At 39.5% G+C, this 14,200-nt stretch overlaps 1 long non-coding RNA gene across 6 annotated transcripts; it reads left to right on the forward strand.

Moving 5' to 3' along the window:
• The first annotated feature begins 1,290 nt into the window (after positions 1 to 1,290).
• Positions 1,291 to 13,021, forward strand: LOC111500405 (uncharacterized). Of its 6 annotated transcripts, XR_013094906.1 has the most exons (4): positions 1,291 to 1,419; positions 3,031 to 3,066; positions 3,405 to 10,122; positions 11,322 to 13,021. It is a non-coding gene; the product is annotated as an uncharacterized LOC111500405 (long non-coding RNA). The 6 variants fall into 6 exon arrangements; XR_003025205.2 differs by having other exon boundaries at positions 3,031 to 10,122; XR_002721084.3 differs by lacking the exon at positions 1,291 to 1,419 and having other exon boundaries at positions 1,614 to 5,330; positions 10,032 to 10,122.
• Positions 13,022 to 14,200: the final 1,179 nt, after the last annotated feature.

A 14,200-nucleotide genomic window follows, 5' to 3' on the forward strand; every position in this document is an offset into this window, starting at 1 on the left:
AAAAGCTTGTTCCAGGACTTTTATAATTATTGTTTTCTGTTGAACTGAAACAGTTTAGTTTAAAATAGAGAAATTGACAAAATCAGTAAGAAGACAAATTCCTTTTTCATTACACTGTATTTGAATAGCTTTTACATACAGTACTGTTCAAAAGTCTTAGGCTGTCTTTCATTTCTTTATAATTTGGTGGGAAACTAGAAATATGGGGCTTTGTTAAAACGCATATGGAAATAAAATATATAAGGCAAAAACAGAATCTGTATAATTCTAATGAGCTTGAAAGTCAACATTTGTATTGAACACATTTTTTTCTTCATTAAACTTCATCAAATGTCTTGAACAAGCTTTCTTGCCATTTTTTTAAGTAGTCGTTAAGTAGTAGTTCTCCAGGCTTCTTGAAGAATGTTCAAAGGTCAAAGATCATCCAACAGTACTGCAATAATGTTGAGGTACAGTCGATGACTGATAGTCTTCTCTAGTGTGTTTTCTATGTATGCCTTTGTGCATTAGCAGCATTTTTCTGGTTCATTATCATGCTAAAAGCTGAGCCCCTTTTCAATCAGACTGCTTCATGATGGGTCAAAATCTGGCAGTTCTTTCCCCACAGTGTGGGAGACCCATGCCTGCCCCATTGTTATCTTGATATTTTTCATAGATTCAGCTAAAAAATGGCTTTTTCTTTTTTTTTTGGCAGACCACTAGTCCTTAAAAATACAATTTAAAGTTGCTTCTTTACGAAGTTGTCTTTTACATGTAGACATATCACTGATTCATCCCTTCCGTCAGTCTTCTCCTGCTTGAATCATTCACAGATTCGTTTTAAGTGGTTTAAAAAAAATTGGAAGATCCTCAGAAAGCCTGTAGAAGTTTTCCCCAAGCCCACTTAAAAATACAAGAAAGTCTAACTCCTTAAAAACAACATTAAGAAACAATGGATGGCTGGAGAGTTTTTCAAAGCACTGTTGATGCAGTGTTTTTACTACGCAGTGAGATAACGTTGCGTCGCATATTAGGCCAATTTTTCCAGAATAAACAGCTGCGTGAGCTTGGAAATTCTTATTAATCATATATTCAACATATCAATGTCCTCTTACTTCGTATTTAAACCGGAAGTTTCCCGAAAGGACTCTTCTCCCTTCGCCCGTATCGACTTCCGCCCCGTGCCTGTTTGTAAACATGCGTCAAGACCACGTGATCCTGTCGACGTATTTCAGAGCCCCGTCCAATCAGAAAACGGGGGTGTGTGCGAGTGGGCGTGGTTGAATTCTGTTGCTGTGAAAATGTCGATGGACTACGGGTTTTCATTAGGGCAAGGGACCACTCTGGAGCCAATGTTAACCAAGAGGTTGATGGGAGGTTATATCAGCGACGAAGAAGCAGTTATAGTGAACCGGAGAGGTTGCGAAAGAGTCGCTGTCGGTAAGCAGCCTCATCATCAGATCTTCAGGAAGAAACTGTTTATTTACATCTACCGGCTGCTCCTATGAGTCATGTAACATAATCTGTATGTATATAGGCTATAGTGCCCCTACTCTGGGTGATGAGCTGTTTTAGTGATGTTTACTAACGTTCTTCGTTTGTTTGGGGGGGGGGGGGGGGGGGGTTGTTTTTTTTTTCTGTGTTATATAATTGTACTAGCGTTGAGCTTTGCTTATTTAAAACTACAGCTAATCGTAAAACAGTTGCTATGTTTCGTTTTATTAAAGGCCGATTAAAAATTACGCATGAACGTGATATGATTATTATAGTGCAGTGCGCAGTTTCCAGGGTTGCTTCCCAACGTTACCCGGAAATAATTTAGAAAAAAAAAGAGAAAAAGTATTTGTTACAAACTGTTCCCTTATAAAACATGTCTGTGCGCATTTGTGGCTCATTTTCTTCGGAGACAGTGAGAGGGGCAGAGTTGGGTGGGAAGGTGTGCTGGATGCTTACTGCAGGAGGATGTTGCGCACTTCAATTTACCCCCGGAGTGAGTGGTCCGTGCATCCATGCGGTACTGCGTAATAATTTGTTTTCGAGAAAGATGTTGATAACGTGTTTGTTTGTGACTTTTAGTTTGTCATTTCGGGTGCAGAATTTAAATTATTGAAATTTAGGACGTGTAGTCATGTGCATGAGTGTCTTGATTGAGTAAGTTTAAAATTAAGTTACAACACGGAGTAAAACTAGTTTACCTTGAAAACTGTAATTCATAATAGGTAAACCATAGAGAAGCTACTACTCCTCCAGTCACTTTGCGTGATATACTGACTTTGAATTGTGTTATGATTGCACCTGTCAGAGTGCGTCACGCTAATATAGCACAATTTATTCTTAACATGTTTAAACTGTCATGTTGAAAGTAATAGAAAATAAACAATAAAATATGACAAAACTTAAAATTATGTAAGATGTTTTTTATTTTCTTCCGCTGTTCATGAGCAAAATTACATCCTTGAGTTACTAATTTCAAAACTTGCTCCCGATTTATTTCTAAAGGCTCATTTTTTGTTGTTTGTTGATGTTTATTGTGTGCCCTGTTGTTCCAGTGCCTTGACTCAGCTCCATCCATCCAGAGGTTTCTGTCATACGCACTTTTTATTCCTGATGTAAACAAACCGTCAGAGGGCAATACCTTCGATCACCAAAAGATGGCGTATTTATGCAGGGTTACAGAACAGTTTGTTCTGAAGCAAGAAAGTTCTCTAAACACTGTTCTTGGAATGAGTCAGATATTGGGAAGCATTGATGCAACACTACAGATTGAGGGTGAAACAGCAGCTTGCGCATCTAAATGAGGGGTAACGAATGTATTTTTCATTCATTTTTGTGCCTGGTAATGTTAGAAACCTCCAAATGACTGCAATCCTTTTAACAACTCGAGTTGCTGACGTCTTCAAATGCACATTAAGAGACCATTTTCAGGGTTGAGATTGAAATGCTATAGGAATGTTTCTGGAATTTAACGTAGTTAAAATAGACGACATAGTTCAACGTAGAAATAAAAAATGCTTAACCTCTCAGCTGATATTGCTGTTTATCTTTTCACAGAGCAAAAGTAGAGACACGCTCAACTTCCCTTGAAAGGTGAGAACCAGCACACTTCTCAGAAAACCAGGTCAGCCAAGTTTTTTGTAGAACAAATGGCAGAACAGAGCAGTAGTCCATTGTTTTTATCAAATGTTATCCAAAAGTCAAGTATCTGTGTGATATTTGCAATATTTTTGAAGGTTGTTAAGTCAAGGGTGTGGCCAGTAGTTGGTGATTATACCTACAAACAACATGTCACATTTTAACATGTAATATGTTACTTTTTGTTACCCTACTTTATCGTTTTTAGATATATAAAACTATGGACCTTTAAATAATATTTTTGTTCTAGATCATATCATATTTTTATCTATCCATCTGACATGGTTTTTTAGGAGCTTCTTCCGATGGCAAAGCTCTGCCAGATGTCTCTTCATGATACAGCGACTGATGCTTAACACTTCTGAGAGGCAACTTGAAACCAGGTAATAAAAGGTAAAAACTGTTTTGTTTTACTTAAGACAACATAGATTTTAGACTTTTTCTTTTTTAGCCTGAGATCAAAAATATGCGCAGCTGCATTCAGGATTTTTATTCTTTGTTCCCATTGCAGCCAGAAAACAATATCAATGGAGCTGACTGGGCACCTTTCCAAGGGAGAGATTAAGGTTTAGGAAGTGGAACAGGCATGGCTGATAGATGACATGGCTAAAATTAACACACTACCCACTGGATGAGGAGAATAAATAGCTGACAGGAAGGACCAACACTTTAAAAGCATGTACCCTTAAAGTCACATAATATAACTGTCAGCACAACCATTGTCACACTAAAACTTCCTGTTCCTGTTAGAGGGCTACAGATTGGACCCTTTAGCATTTCCCAAGTTATCAAAAATGCTGGAATATCTAGAAAGATTGGAAATGAATGAAATTATTTCATTTTATTCAATTTTAGAAAGTTTATGTTTTGTAGATGGCCAAGTTTAGAAATACCTGCAACTTAAAGTAAAAAAAATACTGCATCTTAAAGTAGTAGGTTAACTTAACATAAAGTGTTGCACTTAATAGCGTAAAGCTCAACGTGAAAAATATACTTCTTAGTCTTTTTCTAGTTATTTTGCAAGAGATGCACAGGACATCTTCATCCTAGAGGAGCAGATAGACCTCAATCCTCTGATCAATACCCTCTACTTCTACCGGTCTGCACGGAGCAAACATGCTTTGATCCCTCGGATCCCTTACATTTCCCATATAGCTCGAGGGTGAAAGCTGATTCTTTTAGCAATGCTCTTCTTTCTCAATCCTGTAAGGTGAAGCTGTGGGCTCTGTGTTCTTGGGCTCCAGTGGGGAATTAGGACATCACGAGCTACAAGTGCTTTAGGGAAGAAAATTTACAGCCACATGAAATGCTGGAAATCTACACTTGCAACTGGAGAATAATGGAAAATTTAAGGCATAAAAATAGAGAGCTTAGTTTGTGCTTCAGAGGCTCAATGAAGCCTTTGAACTCACTGTAAAACTAAAAGGTTTAGGAGATCAGTGTGACCGGACTGCAGTAGAAAAAATATTCTCAAAACATAGTTGACATCCACTTCAGCACTTGAGTACAAACTTGCAGTTATAATGTTAGGCTTAAACATTTTCCTCCGTGTTTTTAAAAATGATGAATTATTAATCAAAGCACTAGTTCAGTGTTAACATTGCCGTGTATCTCTAATATAAATAGGTGTGGTGGTGAAATGACAAGCAAACTTTATTTGGCTTTCGGTAGCTGAGACAAAGCTTTTGTTTCAGTTTAGTTTATAAAGGGCACTTTATGCTTCTGAAATGTGAACAGACCTAATAGGGACAGATGAGCTCATAAAAGGGACAGAACCAGGCTTGTTCCTCTTGTCGCCCTGCCCGGACGCTGCTTCCTGTATTGTTTGCATAGATTCAAATATCATTTTTGTTACGCTTAGCTTTCTTCAGACTAATTTTGTATATTGACACTGTGAATACATTCACCTAGTCTGTATATAGATTTATAGTTCGTATCTAATAATATACTCCGTCTGTTTTTATCTCTTTCCACAGACCATTGCGTGAATTTGTCGTATCGTCCGCAGTCGGTAGGAATAGCAGTTGTAGTGTTCACAAGGTACCATACTGTAGTTCAGGTAAAGTGTCGTGTCTAATGGAATATTAACAGATTGTCTGGAGTCGTTTCATAAGGTAAACAGAATGATTTTAATGGTTATTGTTTTTAACTTTCTCTTTTTATCCTCCTGCAGTGCCAATGTCTCATTTATATTAGAAATGAAGAAACATCTGTTCGAGGTATGTGAACAATCACACAATCTGCAACCCGAATTCTTAAAATAAACTCAGCTAATGTTTTACTGAATCAAAGCAGACTATTTATAAATCGGGAATCGCAGTCCTTTTAAGGACATCTAACGTAGTACCCATGTTTAGATCTTATATTTTAAAGTGTAATCACTTATAAGCTTACATTCTTTTTCACAATATACATGAAACGGTTAACAGCACAGTGCCCTGTGTGTCCTTTAGGGCAGCGCTGAGGTTGAGATCACTGAAAGAGGAAGTATATGTTGTAGGGCTATTCACGGTCTTGATGTGTCAGAGTCAGGATGTGATGGTCAGTCACTTTGCACTACATATATTTTTCCTTCTCTAATCTGGACCTTGGCGACTGAATGCGGAACCATATGCATTCTACAACCTGTACAATGAATCTACAGTAAATCACCATATTAGGTACATACAGCATAGCCACACAGTGTTAAACAGGGTCCTGTTTGTTTCAGAGATAAGTCGGATTCTTCCTTAGACAGCTTTAAAAAGCCAAAGGACCATTTTAGTGCTTATGCAACAGATACACACTCTGGTGATGTGCCTTTAAAACCAGTGGCTTGTCAGGTGATCGAGGAGGCTCAGTCAGTTCTGCCTCACAGACAGAGAAGCCAGAGTGTGTCTCTAGCCGAGAGCAGAGAGGAGAGTGCCAGAGAGAAGGGCAGCGGAATGAGAGAGACCCAATTATAAGGGACATAGGGGGAAATGGGGACACAGCAACGTCACAGAGTGGGGGAGAGGGAGCCTTGGTGGTAGGGTCCCTTTAACTGCAGTCTGCTCATGCTCACTTGCCTTCTCTGGCACCTAGCAAGTGTGTTTCTGTCTCAGCTTGATCAAGAGGCTGCGTTGTGTAGCCACAACAGTGGTACAAAAGCACAGAGAATTAAGTGCTGCGTCACACTCAGGAAGAGGAATTGCGTGGCTAAGCGCGCGTGTGCACAGCTGTGCGTGTGTGTGCGTGAACGCGCACGTACATATGCATTTGTGTGGGGTCTATTCTGTTTCTGTGTATATGTGTTAGCTCGAAGTAGCAATCTAATGGCAGTTCTGCTGTTGCAACAAGATGAAAATAAAGAGTGCGTGTGTTTTAAGAGCCAAGCAGAGGGAGATACAGAGAGGGAGGGAGTGCAAGCCAGAGAGTGAGAAAGAGAGAGAGATTTTGGATTAGTTGCTACGTCACTTTTTCATGTCGGGAGAAACAGAAGCTGAGATAACAGAAGCCCAGAGTCATCGTCAGTCGGTTTCCACCTGGAGTGAACACAGTGGTTTCGGATAACCTCGCCTTTCTCCTCCTCTTCCTCTTCCTCCTTGGTAGTTTTGATCTGCTCTGCCTGTCGCTGCTTTCTGTGTGTGTGTGTGTGAGCGTGTGTGTTTGTGTGCGCGCTGTGTAGTTCCTGTGAGCTGATACCGGAGTTTCAACATGGATGCTGAAGATGTGACATAGTTTCACTAGGTCTTGTTATGATAGCAGGGTAAGGTGTGCGTAGGGTGGGCAGAGGTGCGACAAAAGGGTTAACAAAAGAATATTCTGGAGAGTTCTTAATATCACGCCGAAGCCCAGTCAGGAATGTTTTGCCGAGAATTATCGAGGCATTCGAACAACGCTTCTTTTTTCCTTCTTCTTCTTTTTGTCAACATCACCTCAAGAAATCCGGATGGCTACATTAGTGGAAATAGGTGAATATAGTGGTTGCGTGGCGCTGTCTGACCTATTATGAAACAGAGTATTACATGTGTAATACACCAGCATTTACTTGTGTGTACAGATGCAGCAACGTGGACAGCATAGAAAATGAAATGAAATTGCAGAATAAGTTTGTTGTTAAATTTAGGCACACAAATGACATTATTTTTTATTGTTTTGTCACCACGCATATGAAGTACATGTGTACGTATACGCATATTCACATTGTTGACTGTAGGCCTACTTTTTGTGGTTAGCTTACGATGAAGCTGAAGCAAAGAGTGAGCATCCAGGAAGAGATGTATGTATGTGTGATGGCAGAGACTGTTGAGGATCCAGCTGTATCAGATAACAGCATGTGGCTAGTGGCACTTTTATCATGTGATTTGTTTTGTTTTTTTACCCTCAAGGGCTACTGGGATCTGGCAAAACCCTTCCCAGGACACATTTGTTTCTGCGTAGTTAGGAGAGATCGGGATGATGACGCAGTCATTTATGGGCTGGACTTCTCTTTAATCAGTGCACAGCTCGTATCTCTCCATTTCTGTCCGTCTGTTTATCCGTCTCCTGTTCTCGGAGAAAGGGACAGGCGGAAAGAGCTAAATGTCATGGCTCAGGTTCAGAGAGAGAGAGAGAGACACTGATAAAAGAAGGATAGATGAGACGAGAGGGAAGTTGTTTACCTTGTTCTCTTGGTGACTCTGCCTTGGCTTCTCTCCAGTTCACATGCAGTGGACTTCCTAAAGCTGCTGCATCACAGGCCATCGTGCCAAAGCTGAATTCTCATTGGATGGGAGGAGCTCCCCTGGCTCCACGAGCTTCACAGCAGTACTTTATTGGTTTTTAGCAAGCAAGTAGCTGGAGTTCAATACCTAACTGATTGGGGAGGGCTCTTTTTTTTTTTTGTTTTGTTTTGTTTTGCTGTTGCAGAAACACTTTTCCATGGATACAACCTTAGCTTATATGTTTATATGATTTTGTATTGTTCCAAAGAGTTAGGAAAGTGGCAGTTGATAAATCAGTTGTTTAAAGCTGCGTTTTTACAAGTAGTTCTTTTGTTACGTAACGATCAAAACAGTAATGACATTTCTGACTGTCCCTGTCTCTTATGGGCCTTGTTTGCACCGTGTTTTACAGGTTATATGAATTTCAGATCTTTAAAAACTTATAACATGTACACATTTATTAAAAGGTACTGGGATCCATAGAAGTTTCTCATTTCATTTCATATAAATTAATATTCTTTTCATATCTTTTGTTAAGGCATGAACATTATTAACGTGTGAAACGACAGAGGTCCATTTAAATATGTTTATTTGATAGCTGTTATATTTATTCTGTGTTCTCCTTATCCTTGCTTCTAGATATGTTTTCGTATTTTTGCCTCCGAGGTGCTTTGCACAGAGTCTCTAGGCTGTACCAGATTTAATTAGAATTTATGAACTAGAGGTACATCAAAGGAATTATGTCTTTTTTTTTTCCTCAGGTATTCAAACCACATTACATATTCACTTACAGGACCTTGCTCATTTAGAATGACATATATTTTACTTTCTTGAAAATCAAAGGAAACTGTAGGACCTGTGAAATAAAATGTTAAACGAGGCCTTGTCGTTTACTATGGACTGAGCTGATCAGTATTTTGTGCATAGCGCTCTCCCTGGCGCTCAGATACCTGAGTACTTATATGCTGCAGATGGCAACTTCAGCAATTATATAAATCCTCAGAGGAAAGCGGTTTTCTGGTCCTTTGTGCTGGAAGTCCAGTGTCCACACTATGCTACATTTCTGAAGTGATGCAAGAGCGCGTGTGGCTGTTCAGTGGTCTGCATTGCAGCTCCTGCCTCTGGAGTCAGTGTCGCGTCTGTGCCTCGCTCTCTATTCTAAACCTGCTGATGCTGTAAAAAGCTTTTTACTCTCACGGCTTTTTAAAAATGTTCCCCTTGTAAAGATGATTATGAAGAACATGATTTCTAGCATCACCACTAAAGGTTCAGTTCCAGCTATGTTAAAAATATTGAGAAGGGTCGTGGTGTGTCGTGCCCCCTGTCCATCCACACAAGGCATAATGTAGCACTGTCAGATACAAAAAATACCGTGTATTTGTTCACTGCATAAAATTGACCGATCATACTTGTTTTGACAAGTACAGCTCTAAGCAATAATGTTACTTATCATGCATGTTTCACTGCAGTTTTCTCCCAGCATTTTAATCCCAGAGAAGTAAGGACTGGTATTTATCGTCGTTATTCGCGAGGTGCTTCACAGTTCCACTGTGAATCTGTCGATAACTGCTCTCTGAAGGCCTCCTGTCCCTTTAAATCTTTTATAAGCATTACACAACAGGTCCAGTGGCACACAAGCAACAAACAACCCGAAAAAGAAAGCTCACAGGGTTGGGTCGAGGCAGCCAGGGGAAGGAACCAGACACCTACAGACAGACAGGCCCTCTGATCAGAGCCGTCACTGTGGCTACCACGCAAACACACTCGCACACATAGCCGTGTTCTTCCTCACACACAACCAACCGCAACAAACAAACAAAATGGTTTTGCTTGGTCAGTCTGAAGCCTGATAAGGGCTCGTAAATGCCGTGGGGATTTTGTCCTTCCTCCCATTGTGAAAATCAAAGTTGATATTTTGAGGCTCATGCTAGGGCTCCCTGATTTGGTCTTTAATCAGTTTAAAGACTAAGTAGTATTTGTGGGAGTTGTCTTTGTAAAGATGGAGGAATTAGGGCAGAGAGTGTTTTCGCAGTTTTAAAGCAAAATCCATTTCATTTGCATGCAGAGAGCAAAAATAGAAAAAGAACAAGGATCGTAGAAAGGATTGGGTGGTTATGTACTTTGTTGAGGCACAAAGTCGGTGAACTGGCCACTACCTGTCGCTGCCCCACCCTCCCAGTGTCTCATAGCCGTGTTTCTGCGTCACAGCTCGCATTGTCTGCGATTGACTGCTACTTCCCTGCTTTTCTCTTTTAGTGGCTGGAGAGCAGCATACAATCATCCTCTCTATTCTTTTGAGCAACCGAGAGAAGAGGATTTGTCAAGGTCTGTTTGCATAGAGCTGCAGGTGAGCCCGTATGTTAAAGACATACAGTACAGTGGCAGGATTTTCTGTGTATCTGTTCTTTTTTGGCCCATCACACATCCACGAAGCTTGGATCAAGTAGCAGATCAGCCGCGTGGGCGTGTTAGAGAGAAATAGATTGAGACGGAGAGGTGTTCTGGTGCTTTCTCAGTGCTTTTCATTTCATCTCTCTCTCTTTATCTGCTTCCCTTCTCTCCGATTTCTGAACAAGGTCAGCAAATCGAACTTACTTTGTGTGTACAAACCCGAGCAAAACCATCATATAGTTGATCACGCTTAACGTCCCTCAGCTTGCCTTGGACTGTCATCTTCTTCCATTTAGAAACAAGATATGAGACGGTGCCTTTTACTGTTTCACTGGCATGAATTAGCATGAGACACCGACGTAGCATTGTTTTAAAAATGAACTGTTCTATTTACAAAAGTTAAAGCCTCTAAATCCAAGACTTAACATGACACAGCCTCTGAATGCTCCTTTCAGCGTGATCTTGCTGAAGTCGACTTTCCCACATCCAGTGTGCGACTCTTTTGTGATTAAATGCCATGGATGTTGTGTCATTTTCTTGTGGGTGTTTAGTTAATGTATAATTCGCTTCTGCGAACAGAGCATTATATTCACAGAGCTACCAACTGTTCTGTGAGCATTGCCTCCTGAGTGTGACTCCTGTTTCTATATTAAATAACATTTTAGGTACCAGATGAAAATATGTCATCTTAGAGTAATTAATCCAGTGTCAGTGAAAATAAGTCATCTTAAAAGGATGTGTTGAGTATCCCAGTTTGTCTGAACTTTATGACAATTTTTAATGCAATATAAGAATATTGTTGCAGACTTCTAAATCTAGGCTGTCTCCCAACTTACTCCCATATCAGCGAGAACTTCACATCTGGCGTATCTGTCCTATGCTCCGTGTTAATTACAGAACACGCAGATATGAAGCTATGTGTGTATCAGATGCAGCCTCAGTGCCGCTTCTTTGTTCTTTCATTCATCTTTTCATTTCAGCTCTAGTGAAATATTCCTCGCATCCACTTTATCAAAGTTGTGCATAGTGCTTGCTCATATTAAATCCAATTCATAGTGAAAAGAAAAAACATCTGTTGGTAAACTTTTTCCATGTTAAATTATTATTTTCCACTGTTTTCTACTAAAACTGAATTTATGTTTCTGGCTGTTCTAGATTCTGCTGAATTTTACACCAAAGAAGACGGCCTTTCATCAGAGGTTCCCCCTTTGGAAGCTGGTTTCAGATGGTGGCTTAGAGTATTGTCATCTATCTAGCACCATTTGAAATCAGTGTTCTTGGGGCGGGAAGTAAGTTTCAATGACCAGCTGTGAGGTGTCAAAAGAAGTGCCCGGTGATAAAGGTACAACATGGAAATGTCACCACTGGAAGATGGAGTACCACTCGCAGAACTACAAACTTCTGGTCTACACTGACGTTTGCCAGCTTCTGCTTTTTGTCCTCTTTCCAAGGTTGACCGATTTCTTTCGGTGTTCAGAGTCTGCTTCTGTTTCTAGCACCATTTGAAATCGGTTACAGTGAAGGACAGATCTCATCTTACCTTGAGGAGGATTTTGCAACGAAGTGGTCCGCTTTTTGGGTTTTTTTTTTAAATGGCCTTTGTAGAATCTATAGACATTGATATGTTTATTTTATTTTATTTTTTTTTAAGAGTCTTTCGGGGTATACAACTCAAAAGTTTTGGGTCACCCAGAAGATCCCAGATTTTGAATGAAACCTTTAACTTCCATCCACCCACTTTCTTAACTGCTTATCCAGTTTAGTCACAGAGAAACGAGAGGGAGTGTGCAACCTGGATAGTTCACTATTGCACCACCTGACTAACCATTCACATTTACAGTTTCTTTGGAAACACCAAAAGAATGTCAGCACGGTGGGATGTTGCAACATTGGAGAACATTAAAAGCCTCACACAAAAAAAGTATTAGATAAGCAGGAGGTTCAAACCAGAAATGGTTTTGCTTTGAGACAACAACGCTGTGGTATTTATTGATGAGAAATTTCACAACTTGAAGCAAGGAGCCACAAGTTGGAATTTTTTAATGGGCACTTCTTACATACCTTATTGTCAAGATGTTTCCACAACAGCTAAGCAGGATTATATTCTCATGACAGAATAACAGCTGAAAGCTTCTTTTCGACATTTTTCTTGCAGTCTGTAGCTGTGCCTCATCATTGTCCTGTTATCGTGTTCCCACTTAAAATTTGTTTCTCAGAATGACCACACTAAGATTTTAGTCTTTTAAAATACTAAGGTACAACATTGGAACTCTAGAGTAGTGGTGTGCAATACTGCATATTTTGGTATCGATCCAATACCAAGTAAACAAGGGTCAGTATCGCCGATACCGATACTTTTCCATAAAAAATGTGGCTGCATCATTGAATTGCTAAATCTCAATTAATTTTCATGACTTTAACAGTTTTTTGTGATGTTTCTTTTTTTTATTGTTAAATAGTTAAAACCCAGGACATAATTAGGACATTTATAATTAAATAGAAAATGCTTTATTATCAATTTTTTTTGTAGAAAACTCTTAAATAAAAAGTGTATGCAAACCAGTAAACAAATTAAAAACAGTAGTAGTACTGTTAAGAAACTATAATACAAAAATTACAATTAAAATTCTCAACAACAAAACAACTGGTGAAAATAATATGTAAACAACTTAACAACCCCCAAAGCGTCTAAGTTACATGACGAGACGGCGCAACATCTAAACACAAGAGGGGGGAGAGGGAGCAAAGCGCGCCTGCTCTGTGCTGACGCAGGAGCAGCAAGTCCAGCGACCTGGCTGTTTCGTCTTTGCCAAAAGCACAGCATTGCAAACACGAGCGGAACTTAAAGTAAAGAATTGATCTCACCAGGCTAGCATCGATCCAAGACCGATGCCGACTTGGTATCGATACAGTGGATATTTGGATCGATCCACCCACCACTACTCTAGAGTGATTCTAGCTGGCATATGCACACCTATACAGTACTGTGCAAAAGTCTTGAGCCAAACATTATTTCTTTAAAATTTCAAGCAGCCAGACATTCTTATAATTTTTAAAAGTTGTTTTGAGAAATAACTCTCCAGACTCTTTGAAGGTCTTTCAAAAGTTTCATTCAGCTGTTTGGGTGATGTTATATTTTTTATTTTACTTTTTTTTGTCTTCAACCATTTTCTGTACAGTCCATGCACCTGATCATTTTTTTTTTTCATTTGTGAAAACAACTTAAAACTGACGTATTATCCAAATCATAACAGAGGCACCTTAAGGTGAAACTGAAGACATCATAAACCAGTGTTGTAAGTACACATAAGACAGAATTTGTGTTATTCTTTCAATAGGCAGCCTGTCACAGGAAAAAAAAAAAGTTCACATTGCAGTTTTATCTATGGAACATACCAAGGCTAACACAGTTTGACAGGTGAAAAATATAATTCCTGCATCAACAAAGTGATCCCCAAAGAGCGATTAGTCGGACACTTGGCATTTCAATATGCCCTTAAACAACTGAAGAAACTGGAGAATCGGAGGACGAAAAAGTGTCAGGCCTCTGGAAGTCATGTTATTAAAAAAATAATAATAATAAAAAATCAGCAAAGAGCTGACACGGGACCTGAGAGATACATCTGGCCCTTCAGTTGATTCCTCTACTGTTCATTGACGAGTCATCGTCTCAGTGGAATGGTGGCAGTCAGGAAGCCATTCTTAAGGGAGTGTGAGGAACACTAAATTACACAAGAACTCAACTGAAAATCACTAACAAAGGTCTAATACAGTGATCGATGCAACTTGGATTTTTGGTACATATTGTTATCGATGTGTATGGAGGTGGTCAGTGAGTGTATGCAAGTCATTTGTAAAACAGGGTAGAGGCTTCATCATAATTTGGGGACACATTTCATTGAGTGGTGTGAAAATTGATGAGATTTTGAACTCAGAAAAGTACCATCACATTATGTTCCACCATGTAATAAAAGCGCTTCCAAAAGAAAAGACTGAATACATACTGTATTTTCCATGTATCCTTGACTGTTTAG

Source organism: Maylandia zebra, linkage group LG20, assembly GCF_041146795.1.
Source record: "Maylandia zebra isolate NMK-2024a linkage group LG20, Mzebra_GT3a, whole genome shotgun sequence".
Taxonomy (NCBI): Eukaryota; Metazoa; Chordata; class Actinopteri; order Cichliformes; family Cichlidae; genus Maylandia; species Maylandia zebra.